The sequence below is a fragment of the Aquarana catesbeiana genome, linkage group LG12 (assembly GCF_042186555.1).
Source record: "Aquarana catesbeiana isolate 2022-GZ linkage group LG12, ASM4218655v1, whole genome shotgun sequence".
NCBI lineage: Eukaryota > Metazoa > Chordata > Amphibia > Anura > Ranidae > Aquarana > Aquarana catesbeiana.
In genome coordinates, this window is record NC_133335.1 from 164,978,007 (window position 1) to 164,994,184 (window position 16,178).

Genomic DNA, 16,178 nt, shown 5'->3' on the forward strand with positions numbered 1-16,178 from the left:
GGATGCCCAAGTGGACCAACTTCACAGCATGGGATCTCTTGAAGGATTGCATTAGTTCTTTAGCATGAATATTGCTTTCAGGCTCCCAAGAGTTATCTTCCGGCCCATACCCCTTCCATTTAATTAGATACTGAACCTGATTGTACCTCCTTCTACAATCCAAGATTGCCTCCACCTCTCCATTGACCAGGACTTTGTTCAGGGAAGGGATTCGGAACAGCAGCTTTCAAAAAAGAGTCACATGGAAGACGGGGTGAACTTTAAGTGAAACGGGTAATTCTAGCTCATAAGCTACGTCATTGATCTTCTTCTTTACAGGGAAGGGGCCCACAAACTTAGGGCCCAATTTTCTTGAGGGGCAAGCCATTTTCAAGTTCACAGTAGACAACCATACCTGGTTGCCGGGTTCCAGAATTAGTTCTCCTCGTTTTTTCCTGTCAAAGATCTTTTTTTTGTTGTTTTTAGAGAAGAAATCTATCGTTTCAGAGACTGCAGGAATTGAGCATTCAGGCATGGTACTAGGCAGAAAGGACTTATAATTTGCGGGAAAAGAAAGCAACCGGGTAGAGTAGGGCTTTAGCTCCTTGCCGTTGAGACAGCACAGACCCCACTGCAACTTCCGAGGCGTCAACTTCAAGAACAAACGGTAAGGCAGAGTCAGGGTGCTTCAAGATGGAGGCTGAAGTGAACAGTTTTTTGAGGGCTTCAAATGCCAATTGCGCTTTGGGAGACCAAAGGAATCGGGTTCCTTTTTTAGTTAGTTCAGTAATGGGGGCAATAATAGCAGAGAACCCCTTAATAAACTTCCGGTAGAAGTTGGCAAACCCGATGAAGCGTTGAACCCCCTTCTTGTTATCAGGAACCATGAATCAGACCGAGACAGAAGTATAGTTAAATCACACTTGTTTATTAATAATAATAATAATAATAATGTAAACAGAGTAAACGTAGTCAAAACAAGCCAGAGTTCAGTAACCGGATCGGGTAGTCAGCCAAGCAAATGTCAGAGAGCCAGAGATAAAGGTAGTAGTACAGCAAGCAGAATCAGGAGCCAGAAGGAATGTCATCCAAGCAAGTCTTCAACAGGAATGCAGGAGAAAGTCTCTGTGATGTTGACAAAGGCGAAGGCAGAGATCAAGTGAGCTGGATGGCTTTAAGTAGGTAGGACTGACGAGCAGAATTAACAACAGCTGGGTAACTGTGGGTAACTGTGGAGAGAGATGGGAGCTGGCAATTAGCCGGCAGCTGAGCGGCCAGCTCAGAGAAGTAAGGGCTGAGCCCAGCCTTGACAGTACCCCCTCCTCAACGACCCTTCCCCCTCGGAGGACCACCAGGCTTGAGGGGAAAACATCTATGGAAATCACAGAGGAGGACAGGGGCATGTACGTCCGAGGATGAGACCCAAGAGCGTTCCTCCGGAACATATCCCTTCCAATGCACCAGGTACTGTATGCGCCCACGGAATCTACGGGAGTCAACAATGGATTGTACTTCATACTCCTCATGGTTCTCAACCTGTATAGGGTGAGGACGTGGCAACGAGGTGGTAAAGCATTTGCAGACCAAAGGCGTCAATAAGGAGACATGAAACACATTTGAGATGTGCATACTAGGAGGAAGGTCCAAGGTGTAAGCCACTGGGTTAATTCTGCGAAGGATACGGAAAGGCCCAATAAACCGAGGTGTGAACTTCAAAGAAGGAACACGAAGACGGAGGTTGCGAGACGACAGCCAGACTCTGTCCCCAACCTGGTAGAAAGGCGCAGGCAGGCGTCTGCGGTCAGCATGGAGTCTGTACCTATTTTAGCATGTTGCAAAGCCTCCTGAACTTGTGCCCAAGTGGAACGAAGACCATAGAGATGCTACTCTAACGCAGGAATACTCTGTGGAACAAACGAGTCAGGCAACATGGAAGGTTGGAAACCATAATTCGCCCATAAACGGGGACAATCGGGAAGCAGAATTCAAGGCACTGTTGTGAGCAAACTCTGCCCACGGTAATAGGTCTGACCAGTTGTTATGATGGTCAGAAATATAGCAACATAGGAATTGCTCCAAGGACTGATTGACTCGTTTTGTGGCCCCATTAGACTGCGGGTGATACGCAGAGGAGAAAGCAAGCTGAATTCCCAACTGTGCACAAAAGGCTCGCCAGAATCGGGAGACAAACTGACTACCCCTGTCCGAGACAATCACCTTGGGTAGCCCATGTAAGCAAAAGATCTCCCGAGCAAAAATGGAAGCCGGTTCCTTAGAAGTGGACAATTTCTTAAGTGGAATACAATGACACATCTTTGAGAAACGGTCAACCACCATAAGGATAACAGTGTTGCCTTGGGAGTTGGGTAACTCCACAATGAAATCCATAGACAAGTGGGTCCAGGGCCTCTCTTCATTGGGTATCTGTTGTAGGAGGCCCGCTGGAAGGTGTCGTGGAGTCTTACTCTGAGCACACACGGAACAGGCAGCTACGAAGGCAGTTACATCAGCCCATAGACTAGGCCACCAGAATTGTTGGGAAATAGCCCAAACAAGTTGATTCTTCCCAGGGTGGCCAGCTGCCTTGGGAGAATGGTAAGTCTGGACCACGGCAGTACGGAGACTCTCTGGGACAAAGCAGTGGTCACAAGGTTTCTCAGGAGGAGCATGGACCTGAACAGCAAGAATTTTGTCACCCAAAGGAGAAGTAAGACTGGTACGAACTGTAGCCAGAATACGATCAGGAGGAATCACAGGAACCGGAACCGACTCCAAATTGGAAGTGGAGGAAAATTGTAGTGACAAGGCATCAGCCCTTACAATCTTAGTACCGGGTAAGAATGAGACAATGTAATTAAAACTCGACAGGAAAAGAGTCCATCGTGCCCTTCTGGGAGAGAGGCGCTTAGCCTCAGACAAGAATGTGAGATTCTTATGGTCAGTAAGAATAGGAACCGGCACAGTGGTACCTTCAAGGAGATGTTTCAATTCTTTCAGGGTTAAAATGATTGCCAACAGCTCTCTGTCACCAATCTCGTAATTGCACTCTGCAGGTGACAATTTCTTGGAAAAGTAGCCACACAGATGCATAGCGATCTCAGATTTAGGACGTTGAGACAGAAGGGCATCAACTCCAGTCTCAGAAGCATCAACTTCTAGGATAAAAGGCAACGTAGGATCAGGATGTGCCAACACAGGAGCAGAAACAAAGGCAGCCTTGAGACTCTTAAAGGCCTTAATGGACTCCAGGGACCAACTCTGTGGGTTACCATCCTTTCTGGTCATATCAGACAGGGGCTTGACCAGAGACGAGAAGTTACGAATAAACTTCCGATAATAGTTGGCAAAGCCCAGAAAACGCTGCAGAGGGCGTAAACCCACGGGTCAGGGCCACTGTAGGACTGCCGAAAGTTTCTCTGGGTCCATCGAAAAACTAGCAGTGGAAATGACTCAGGAATTTAACCTGTTCACGATGGAACTCACACTTCTCCAGTTTACAATAGAGATTTTTTTCTCTTAGTTTCTGAAGCACACAACAGACATGTTGTGTGGTGGCTCTCCAGGGACTTGGAAAATATGAGGATATCATCGAGATAAACCACCACATATAACTGCAACAAATCCCGGAGGACATAATTATTACATTCCTGGAAAACTGCCGGGGTGTTACAAAGGCCAAAAGGCATTACGAGGTACTCATAATGACCTGTTCTGGTATTAAATGCAGTTTTCCACTCGTCGCCCTCCTTAATCCGCATGAGATTGTATGCCCCTCTCAAATCAAGCTTCGTGAAAACCGTTGCTCCCTTGAGGCGGTCAAATAACTCTGTAATCAATGGAATAGGGTAGGCATTCTTAATCGTGAAACGATTGAGACCCCTATAATCAATACAAGGTTTCAGTTCAGGCTTGACCTTTGTCAAAGACGTCGCTAAAACCGCAATACTCCTCCGGCAGGGAGGAGAGTGACAAGGTGCACAGGACCTTGGCTACCTTCTGGAAGCATGTCTCACTGCATTGTGGTGACCAGGAGAGAACCTCAGCACGGAGCCAATCAAAAGAGGGGTTGTGCCTCTGTAACCAAGGATAACCAATAACCAGCAGAAACCTAGGTGAGGAAATAACTTGGAATTGGATTATCTAATGGTGAAGAGCCCCTACGGCCATGGACAATGGAACCGTCTCATGAGTCATATGGGCACGCTGTATAGGTCTCCCTTCAAGAGCCTCAATGGCAAGTGGAGTGTCACACAGCTGCAGCGGAATCGAGTGCTGCGATACAAAGGCAGCATCAATGAACAGGCCTGCAGCTCCAGAGTCGATTATAGCCTGTATCTCGATGGACGACTCAGCCCAAAAAAGGGTGACCAAAACCAGGGGCTTATCCTTCTGGATAACTGGGGACGAAAAAACGCCACCTAAGGTCTGTCCATGACAGGACCTCAAAGTTCAGGCGTTCCCTGGACGGGTAGGACAAGACTTCAAAAAGTGACCTGCCTGGCCACAATAAAGGCACAATCTCTCCCTCCTCCTAAAGGCTCTCTCATCCGCAGAGAGACGCGTGAAGCCCAAGTGCATGCGTTCACCTTCACTGACTGTCTCAGTACCAGGAGGCATGGGAGGTGAGGGAGGCTTGAGTGGGACTGCAAAGCATGGAGGCAAACGTACAGGAGGCTTCCGCAAGTGCTCTTTAAAAGAGAGTCTTTCTCTGAGTCTGGAGTCAATGAGGATGGCAAACTTGATCAACCTCTCCAGCTCAGTGGGTATATCTCGGGCTGCTGTCTCATCCTTGATGGAATCCGAGAGAGCCACAAGGGCCTCATTGTTCCAAGCAACCTCTGCCGCCTGAGTACTGAATTCAATGGTGTAGTCGGCAACAGTTCTCGTAGTCTGTTTGATGGACATGAGGCACTTGGCAGCAGAAGCGGAGCATGCGGGAACGTCAAATACCCTTTTAAAGGAGGCCACAAACTCAGGGTAACTCAAGACAACGGGTTTTTGCGTCTCCCATAGAGGGTTTGCCCAGGACAAGGCTCTCTCAGAAAGCAAAGATATCACGAAACCTACTTTGCTTCTGTCCATGGGAAATGCCTGGTGTAGCATCTCAAAGTATATCTCAACCTGGTTGAGAAACCCTCTGTATTGAACTGGATCGCGCCCAAATCGCTGGGGAAGCGGAGGAGAACCAGACATATCTCTTATAGAGGTAATACTCGAGGGGAGTGCCTGCACAGAGACTGGCGCAGCAGCAGGGACGGCTTGCAACTCAGGTTGTACTGGAGCAGCCACAGTGGGAGTTTCCAGGTGAGCCGTGCGACTCAGGAGCGTTTGTAATGCTATGGCAAACTGATCTTGCTCATCCAATCTGGAAAAAATATTACCAACAAGTGGATTGACTGTATTTTCTGAATTCATGGCCTTCGCCTACTATCAGGAACCATGAATCAGACTGAGACAGAAGTATAGTTAAATCACACTTGCTTAATAATAATAATAATAATAATAATAATAAGGTAAACAGAGTAAACGTAGTCAAAACAAGCCAGAGTTCAGTAACCGGATTGGGTAGTTAGCCAAGCAAATGTCAGAGAGCCAGAGATAAACGTAGTAGTACAGCAAGCAGGATCAGGAGCCAGAAGGAACGTCAGCCGAGCAAGTCTTCAACAGGAATGCAGAAGAAAGTCTCTGTGATGTTGACAAAGGTGAAGGCAGAGATCAAGTGAGCTGGACGGCTTTAAGTAGGCAGGACTGACAAGCAGAATCAACAACAGCTGGGTAACTGTGGAGAGAGATGGGAGCTGGCAATTAGCTGACAGCTGAGCAGCCAGCTCAGAGAAGGAAGGGCTGAGCCCAGCCCTGACACTTGTCCACAGGAGCTGGCCAATCTAAGATGGCGGTGACTTTCTTGGGGTCCATCTTGATGCCTTCAACAGAGAGTATCAGACCTAAGAACTGGATACACTGAAGTTCAAATTTGCACTTCTCCGGTTTGGCGTAGAGGCCATGCTGCCGGAGTCGGGTTAGCACATTTCGGACATGCCTACGGTGGTCATCTACTGTGGAGGAGAAAATCAAGATGTCATCCAGGTACTCGATGACGTACAAGTCCAGATAGTCACGAAAAATGTCACTGACAAAGTGAAAGGTGGCCGGTGCGTTGCATAACCCAAAGGCATGACTAGGTACTCGAAGTGCCCGAATCGGGTACGAAAAGCCGTTTTCCATTCATCTCCTTCTCGAATACGGATTAGGTTGTATGCTCATCAGAGATCCAGTTTAGTGAAGATGACTACGGTTCCCAGTCTTTGAAACAGTTCGGGCACAAGAGGCAGTGGATAACGGTTTTTGACAGTAATCTTGTTCAATCCTCGGTAGTCTATGCAGGGGTGTAGTGAATGGTCCTTCTTTTCAACAAAGAAGATGCCTGCGCCAGCCGGAGAGGTAGATGGGCGAATAAATCCTTTTTTAAGGTTGTCATCAATATAGTCCTTCAACGTGCCCAACTCAAGCTCGGGTGAAGGAAAAATCCTTCCAAAGGGGACATCAGCCCCTGGTAACAGTTCAATAGGGCAGTCATAGGATCTATGGGGGGGGGGGAGGGTCTCTGCACCCTTCTTACTGAAAACGTCCAGAAAATTGTGGTATTCCACTGGGATTGATTGGCGTAATTCAGGATCTGTGTCAAGGCAGAGTAAGGGTGTGGGGTTGACTGAGGCCTCTTGCAGGCAATGTTGCTGGCAATAACTTGAAGGAAATTTGATTTTTCCAGTGGCCCAGTTGTGGGGATTATGGGCCTGCAGCCAGGGCATACCTAAGATGTTGGGGAACAGAGGTGATGAAATGGCATCCAGGCGTAAAAGCTCTTGGTGATGGGAAGCAATGATAGCCAGCAAAAGGACAGTCTCTTGTGTGACCGGACCGGATTTAATGACAGAGCCATCAGCAAGATGTACGGCTAATCCCCGGGTGTTTGGTTGAAGTAGAATGAGGTGTTTGGCTGCAAACGACAAAAGTCTATAAAACTGCTGCAGGCTCCGGAATCAATTATGATGGATACCTGGATACTCTTTCCTGGGAGCTATAACATGATGGGGAGAGCAAGGTGAGAGGCTTGGTTAGGTAAGACGGGAACATGCATAGAAGAGATTGAGAGGCACTTACGCATCTTTGCAGGACAGCACCTCACATAATGCCTGGGTTCCTCACAGTACATACAGAGGTTATTGATTCGTCTGCGCTGTTGTTCCTCCATGGCGAGAGAGGGACGAAGCAAGCCCAACTGCATGGGCTCAGAGGTATCCGGAGCTGTAGCAACTGGAGCGGGAGGAGTCTGGCTGGAGAAACTGAGAACTTTAGGTAGCATCCAAGTTGGCCGATATTGACCTGTGGATCTTTCGGAGCGACGTTCCCTTAGGTGTCGGTCAATCTGAATTGACAAAATAATACGTTCGTCCAGAGATTGGGGTATCCCTACTCATGCCAGTTCATCCTTTAGAGGATCAGATACTCCCATCCGAAATTGGTAACGAAGGGCTGCATTGTTCCAATTGGTATCAGAACTCCAACGCCTGAACTCGGCCACGTAGTCAAGTGCTGCTCTGCGGCCTTGCTGAAGTGCATGTAATGTGGCCCCAGCAGTGGCAGTCTGCTGGGGGTCCTCATAAAGTTGTGACATAGTGTGAAAGAATGTGGTGAGGTTGTTTAACGATTTGGCCTTTTGTTACAAAAGGCGATGTGCCCAGGCTTGGGGTTCACCGGTCAACAGGGAGATAGCGAAGCCCACTTTAGTTGCTTCCAGAGAAAAGGTGCGGGGTTGTAGGGCAAAATAGAGTTCACAAGCATTATGAAAGGCTCTGTATTTACTACGCTCACCTGCAAATCTTTCGGGCATGGATACCCTTGGTTCTGGTGGTAACATCACTACCGAAGGTGCAAATGAGGTACCAGCTGAGGTAGCGCCTTGAGGGTTGGCGGGAGATGACAGAATTTGAACTTATTCATCCATCCGAGTATATCACTCTTGTAGATCCTTAACAGCTTGTGTTAACCCTGCCAGGTGTCGGCACAGTTCTTCCATGGGGGAGGTTCCTCGCTCGGGCTCAGACATGGCTGTCGGATACTGTCACGTTCTCACGTACCTGACTGATGAGCCCGATAGTGCAGAGGAAGGCCTCCCTTACATATCTGACTCGCGGCCCCTGGTAGAGCAGACAGGTGGCACGGGAGTGCAGAATGGTATGAGTGCCTGGCGGGTCAGCTGTTGGACGGGCAGCTCCAAGGTCCCAGATGCTGTAGAGGTGACAACCAGCTGGAAGGGGGATCCGAACAGCAGACAGACTGGAGGATGGAACACCTGATATCCTCACTCACACACACCCAGAAGTCGGATCTGGCAGTCAGTACACAGTTCAGAGGGGTGTGGATTCAAGCAGAGGTAAGCAGGCTGGTTAAAGCACAGACAGGAGATGCTGGAGCAGGAGCTACAGGCAAACAGGTCAGGTCACAGGCCGGGTCTACAACTGGCGGGCAGCGTGGAATCCAAAGGAGCAGGCAGGTTCAAGGTCAGAGGTGAGCCGAGGTCGGGTGCAGGCAGAAAGCAAGGGAAGTCCAAAGGTCAAGCCGGGTCGTTCAGGAGATAAATCTCAGAAGCAGGTAAACACACAGAGCAGGGGTCACAGGGAGTTGCAGATCAGACAGCAAAGACACAGTGCTGCTGAGGTGTTTAAATAAGGCAGCCTGTTGCCAATCACTGAAATCAGCCTGCACTAAGTTAACCCTTAGGTGGCAGATCTATGACAGCCAATGTTCAAGTCGAACTCATTTTTGATTGAAAATGTATACTTTATTTTGCAAGAAAATATACAAAAAACAAATACTTAAACAGGGTACATTCAGTACTGCGACGCAGCGCATAAATACACTACATGACAGTACATTGCCAAGCATACAAATAAATTACATTCATCCTGCGGTATGATGCCTAAGGTGTTGTGCAGAGTAATAATACCCCGAAACATCACATCATGCATGACGCCGCATTACCCTGAAAGCAGTACTTCAAAACCATTTCACAAAAAAATCCGGTCATACAGTCAAATAACATTCAAATGGGCAACGGGTGTGATGGGGGGGGTGGAGAAGGTGGGGTAGGGGAGGGAGTAAAAGAGTGCACAGGCCCGAAGCTTTATTTGAACTGCCAAAGGATACACGGGTGGGAGGGGGGGGGAATGGGGAAATCTTCAGACCTCCTCTTCCTTCTTGAAGTCCATCAAGTGATAGTCTCTGAGCAGACTGTGAACCAGTCTGCGGCAGTCCTCGATGGACATCCTCTCCCGCTGGTGGATGAGGCGCTTTCTGGCGCACCATAAAGCGTCCTTAAAGCAGCACAGCACCCGCCAGGCACCGTCAATGTCCTCCTGTGAATGAGTTCCACAGAAGAGTCCGTTCAACACACCAAAGTGTGTGATAGCAGTCTGTGGCACAAAGTCTTTGAGTTCCGGTTCCAAGGCCCATAACAGGTCCTGTGCAAAGGGACACTCCCAGAAAACATGCAGAGCAGTTTCCTCCTGGATGATGCAAAAGGGGCAGTGCCTGTATCTGCACAGGTTTCTGGCATGCATGAATGTCCTGAAAGGCAACCCCCCCTGGATTGCCATCCATGCCAGATCTTTGTGCCTGTTGGTGAGTCTCTTCGAAGAAACATTCCTCCAGACCACTTTAGAAGTGGCTGAAGGGAGGCCTGGAACAGACTCAACAATGTCCGATGCTCTGATCAACTTGTGGATAGTTTTTGGCTTCCACAAGTCGGGCTTCACTCCATGTAGCCCCAGCTCCTTAATAAACTTGAAGGTGTCCAAGTAGTACCAAGGCGTGTCCCAGTTGTAGGGGATGGAGCTGTCCCATTTGTCCCATCCAAGGGTCCTCCAAAGAGGCAGGAGGAAAAAACGGGACATGGAGTTACCGCCAGAGTCCACAGTTCTGTCAACCAATGTCCTGCGGATGCAGTTACAAGCAAAGCACACCCTCAGTAAGGTAGCGATGTCGGGCACGCCCTTACCGCCCTTGAGGGGTTCCTTGAACATAACCGCCCGCTTCACTCTGTCCATTTTGGAGCTCCAGATGAAGTGAAACACCGCCCTGGTGATGGCCTTACAGGTGTTGACCCGAGGGGGCCAGGCCTGGGCGAGGTACTGCAACACAGGGAGGATCTCGCTGCGGAGTACCAGTGTTTTGCCTTCGATGGTGAGTTCTCTGAGGCTCCAAAGTCCAAACTTCTGTCGCATCTTTGACAGTCTTTCCTCCCAGGACTTCAGGGCTGCGCCCTCAGCTCCAAACCAGACCCCAAGGATTTTGATGAAGTCCGTCTTGACGCTGAAAGGAATTGGTGCAGAAGAAGGCAGGAACCACTTTCCGAAGAGCATGACTTCTGACTTCCCGCAGTTGACCTTTGCCCCTGAAGCTTGGCCGAAGTCCTCACAGGTCTGGGCGAGTGTGTCGATGGAGCGCCGATCAGCACAGAACACCGTCACGTCGTCCATGTAGAGTGAGCACTTGACCTCCCGTCTGTCCGGTCCTGGTGCGGTGATCCCTCTGATCTCTGGGTTCCGTCTGATGCTTCGGGCGAAGAGCTCTATACAACAAACAAAAAGCAGAGGTGAGAGAGGGCAGCCTTGTCTGACCCCAGACAAAATTGGGAAGGGGTCAGTTTTCCAGCCATTTACCAGCACCAAACTTGAAATGTCAGTGTGCATTACATTTACATACGAACAAAACATTTCCCCAAGACCAAACCTGCGCAGAGCTCTGCACATAAACTCGTGGGAGACACGGTCAAAGGCCTTCTCCTGGTCAAGACTGACCATTGCCGCGTGCACACGGCGGCCATGAATGTACTGGACCGTGTCCCGGACAAGCGCAAGGCTGTCCGCAATCCTGCGACCAGGAATGCCGCAAGTCTGATCCGGGTGGATGATCTGTCCGATGACAGACTTCAACCTGTTGGCCAGGACCTTGGCGAGGATTTTGTAGTCCACGTTCAGCAGAGAGATCGGGCGCCAATTTTTAAGATCCAATCTCTCCCCTTCCGCTTATACAAAATCGTGATCATCCCCTCCCTCAGTGACGGAGGCATTCTGCCCTCCACCACCATCTCCTCGTACAGCTCGAGCAGGTCCGGGCCCACGAGATCCCACAGTGCTACATAGAGCTCAACTGGGAGACCATCGCAGCCCGGGGTCTTGCCTCGCCTAAAGGATTTAGCGGCAGAGTGCAGCTCCTCCAGCACCAAGGGGGCGTTGACGGTTGATGAACCTGCAGGATCAATTTGGTTAGAGATACCTGACAGGAACCTGTCGGCCGCCTGTGTGTCCGTTTCTTTTGGGGAGTAGAGGTTGGTGTAGTAGTCGCTGACCACTTGCATCACAGCCTTCTTCCCCTTCTGGAGTGTTCCGGTCTCGTCGCGCAACTCCGACAAGGGTGTGTGTCCTGAGTGAAGTTTCCTGAAAAAGAAAGAATTACACTTCTCACCTTTCTCAAGATTCTCCACCTTGGCACGGAAGACAATGTGCCTGGATTCTTCCTCGAAGTGTCCTTTCAGGCTCCTCTTGGTGTCCTCCAGGTCCTGCCTAACTTCCCAGCCACAGTGCTGAAGGTCCTGCAGGGACTGCAACTGACGCTGCAGTCTCCTGAGTTCCCTCCTCCTGGTGCACACACGCTGGCATCCCCTTGCCTGAAAGAAGCTACGCAGCTTAACCTTCACAAACTCCCACCAGTCACTTACCCTTCCGAAGAATCTCTTTTCCTCCATCCAGGTGGCATAGGCCTCCCGGAGTTCCCCCATCAGTTCCTCGTTTTCCAGCAGGGTGCTATTCAGCTTCCAGGAACCCGGTCCGCGGGCAAAGCCCTCGCCCAGGTCACCCCGAAAGTGAATAGCCCTGTGGTCAGAGAAAAAGCAGGGGACCATGGAGAACTCATGATGCTTGACTGTTCTTGAAGTGAGCACGAAGTCAATCCTGGAACGCACAGATCCATCGGGTCGGCACCACGAATAGTTCACGGTCCCTTTCCCTATGGATCCCACGGCGTCCTGCAAGGAGGCCTCCGAGATCATCTCCTTGAGCAGCCTAGAAGTAGCATCAAGTTTTGCGTATATGCTGGAGCTGCGCCCATCCTCCTCGATCGGACAGTTAAAATCACCGCCGATCACTACTGTTCTGGTGGTGACGAGTTGGGTCCGCAGGGTCTGGAAAAGTTCCAGCCGCGCATTCTTGTCTGGGGGGGCGTACACGTTGATGAGCCTAATTGGCTCTTCCACCCACGAGCCGTCTATGACCAAAAGACGGCCACAGACTAGCTCATGGATAGAGTCAACCGTGAAACGCCCACCCCTGACCAGAATGGCTACGCCTGCAGACTTGCAATCGCCACCCCCGGACCAGTAGGAGGGACCAAGGGTCCACTGGGAGGACAGATGAGTGTACCTCCTCAAGGGGGGAAGGGCGCACTCCTGAAGCATGTAGACATCACTCTGCTGACTTGAAAGAAAGGTCAGGACCGCTTGCCTTCTAGATGTATCCTTGATACTCCTCACATTAATGGAAAAGATTGAGATCTCAGCCATAATGAAGAAGGGTATGAGGGTCTAGTTAACAAGGGTCCGAACTTACCTCCCCGGAGGGGGGGGTGGTTCTTCCGTTGCGTCTTCTGCCTGTCCTGTGTCCTGGGCCAGGCCCAGCTCCTCAAGGACAGACTCCATCATCTGCTGGCTGATGTGGACGTTGGGGGGGAGGTCATGCTCAGGGTCGACCACAATCTCCTCCCCTTCCTCCTCCTCTCCTGCAGACTCTAGGTCCTCCACTACTTGCTCGGGTCCATCGCTGTCGCGTTGGACCCCGTTGGGCCGTTTGGTGGAGGTGGCAGGTTCCTCTGCTGTTGGGCTCTCTGGCTTACGTTTCCGGCTTCCTCTTGGGCCACTGGTGGGGGTGGAGGGGGGTGGGAGGGTGGGGAAGTCCTCCAGGGAGGACAGGTTGGGGGGGAGGGGTGGGGAGGGGCTCCTCCGGCACAGAGGGGGTGGGAGGGGGTGTGCTGGAGGTAGGGGGTGGGGCAGGGGCAGGAGGGGCAGGGGCAGGTGGGGCGGGGGTGGACTTACCTTTGGCCTTTCGAGGTTCTTTTGGTTTTTCTGGCAGCTTTCTCCCGGATGGCTTACCCTGGCTTACGGCTCCAGCGTAGGTCCGGGTTCTCTGGGGGCAGTGTCTGAAGACATGCTCTGCCAATCCGCAAAGGTTGCAGGCTTTGGACCTCGGACAGTCCTTGGTCTCGTGGCCTGTCACCCTACAGAACTTGCAAGCAAGCTCTCTACAATCCTTCCCTATGTGTCCCGGCTGTCCACACTTGTTACAGTTGTAGGGTATGCCGGGGTAGAAGAGGATTCCTGCGGAGGATCCCAGGGAGAAGAAAGGCTGCAGGTGCTGGATGTCCCCCGAAGGGTCTTTCCTCAGTTTGCAGAGCACAGACCACTTACCTATCCAGAAGCCGTTGGCATCGAAGATTTGGATCGGGTCCTTCACCACGGTGCAGAACCTCTGGAGGTAGGTGGCTATGTCCTTTCCACTGGTATGGGGGTTCCTCATGGCCACTGTGACCCGCTTTTCGTCCCGTGTTATGGGGCAGTTCGCAGTGAACTTCCGGAAAGGGGATTCAGGGCCACTGGTCTTCACCATCTCCCAGTATCTTCTGCAGACCTGGAACGACACAAAAGTTATAAAGAATATACCTCTTGTGAAGGCCTGCACAGAAAGCGTCTCCGCTTTGCTGAACCCCTGTTCCAGGATCATCTTCTTTCCAAAGATCTCCGGGGTCATGTCGGGGACTCTTCCGTCCACCTCTTTCAGCTGCAGCACGACCGTCTGCTTCATCCATGGCTCCAAAGCTGGGAGCCCGTCTGCAGGCTGGTCTGGCTTGGCTGGTCCTGGTCGGCTGGTGCCGGCCGGGGTAGGGGCGGGGGTTGAGGCAGCGGCATTCCCGGGCTTGGAGGAAGTGGCTAGAACGGGGTTCTTCTTCTCTTTTCCGGTCTTCTTTTCGCTCTTCCCCATCGTCAAGGATTTGGATGTCGCTTCAGATGTTTCTTAGGCGGCTTCCTTCTGGTTCCTCGACGATTTCGCTCTTTTTCATAGCCTTTACAAAGGCTCTAGCATCTACTGCCCGGAGGTAGTAATGCGGAGTGGGGGAGGAGGGAAGACCGCAATCTCGTTCCCTGTGGGGGCTAAGCCTCTAACCCAATAGCAGCAGGTAGGTGAAGCTGAATTTAATCAACGATCCTACCAGGCCGAGCAGAGGGTACCCCACAAGGACCAATTAGCTTGGATAGATGCAAGTGGTTCTCAACGTCCTAGCTGTGAAGCAGAGACACCCCTAAGGGCTAAAGTCGATACTACACTTGATCTTAGCCAAAAGGCCGAGAAGCGATCATGTTCGACCCGAACATAAAGCTCATCCCTATTCCTGAGGCATTTTTTAAAGAAGTTATGCCGTGTGAGATTTCACTGTTAGGTTTTCACTTACTGAGTGCGTGTAAAGAAAAAATCTGGAAGGGAGAATTTATTGATTTATTTAGCTTCTCCCGTCTGCAAAAGAATTTTCTTTTCGCCATGAAAGAAAATCTGATGATAAACAGGATGATCGCAAATTTATTCCTAGATCTTTCTTTAACTGGTTACAAGGATACTATATTTTTTCCAGCGTGTTGGCTGAAAAGAAACCTGAATTATATGGAGGTTTATTTCAGCATCTTGATCAAGTATTGGAGGAATATAGGAATTTCATTGGTATGGGCTGGTCCCAATACGACAAATCTTTCCGTCAGAAATTGGCTATTCACCCCACACTTAAATTAGGGATGAAAGACGTAGGTTTATGGCTCAATTTAATTGTTCCACAGAAACCTCCTACTACTAGACAAAGTATGGTAAGTAATGTAACAGCAACTTATAAGAACGGTTTTTGGTTTTCTTATAAACAAATCCCAGCGGAAGTGGAACAGTGTAAGTGGAACACGTCATGTCGATACAAACACGAGTGTTCCTTTAGCACAGGATCACATCCAGTTGTTAAATGTTACAAAAGGAACATGGCTTTACAATCGCACAGAGACCATACTAGCAAAAGCTCACACTCCGGTGAACCTAGCAAATATGCTGCAGTGGTTGGGCAAATACCCAAACAAGGAGAAAGCTAGTTTTTTGACGCATGTTTTTTATTCAGGTTTTCCATTACCTTAATTTCAAGGTGAAGGTTGTTTATTAGTAAAAAATTTAAAATCAGTTTATAAGGCTCCAGATATAGTTTGGAGAAATTACAGAATTAATTGGCTGAAGGTAGGATTGCCGGCCCTTTTACTGCTCCTCCTTTTAAAAATGTCAGGATATCTCCATTAGCTTTAGTCCCCAAAAAGGAACCGAATAGTTTCAGACTAATTCATCATTTATCTTTCCCCAGTGGGAAATCATTCAATGATAACATTCGTATATTCGTTATGTTCTGTAGCGTATGCTTCTTTTGAAGTTGCGATTGAAAAAATTAAAATGGTTGGATACAGGGCCTTATTGGCTAAGGCCAATATTAAATCAGCTTTTCAGGCATTTAACTTGCTAGTTTTTTTTTTTTTTGACGGTTTTTAATTTTTCGAGAAAAGTCTGTTTCGACAAATGTTCTGTCCGTTCAGTCAGATTGTGATGGAGTTGTACATTATCTTGATAGGCCCAAAAGATTCTAATTTTTGTTTAAAATTGTTAAATACTTTTACAGAAATTTCTGCTTTTTTCGGGATTCCCTTAGCTGTTGAAAAAACTGTTCTGCCATGTAAAGTTATCGATTTTTTGGGTATTCTTATAGATACCTCTTTATTTGAATTTAGGTTACCCGCAGTGGCGTCTCCAGCTTTCATATTTAGGAGGGGCACATGGGGGGACAGGGACAAAAATAGGGGGGCAATATACAATGCAAATATATAGAAATATAGATCTCTCTCTCTCTCTCTCTCTCTCTCTCTCTCTATATATATATATAGATATAGATATATATCTCTCTCTCTCTCTCTCTCTTTATATATATATATATATATATATATATATATATATTTTTTTTTTTTTTTCCTATATCTATCTATCCTGGGGCACTTTACTACGATCCCACAATGGGCCCTT

General features: G+C 49.2%; 1 pseudogene; it reads right to left on the reverse strand.

The window, feature by feature from the left end:
- Positions 1–14,308: 14,308 nt before the first annotated feature.
- On the reverse strand, positions 14,309–14,443 carry LOC141114668 (U2 spliceosomal RNA; annotated as a pseudogene).
- Positions 14,444–16,178: the final 1,735 nt, after the last annotated feature.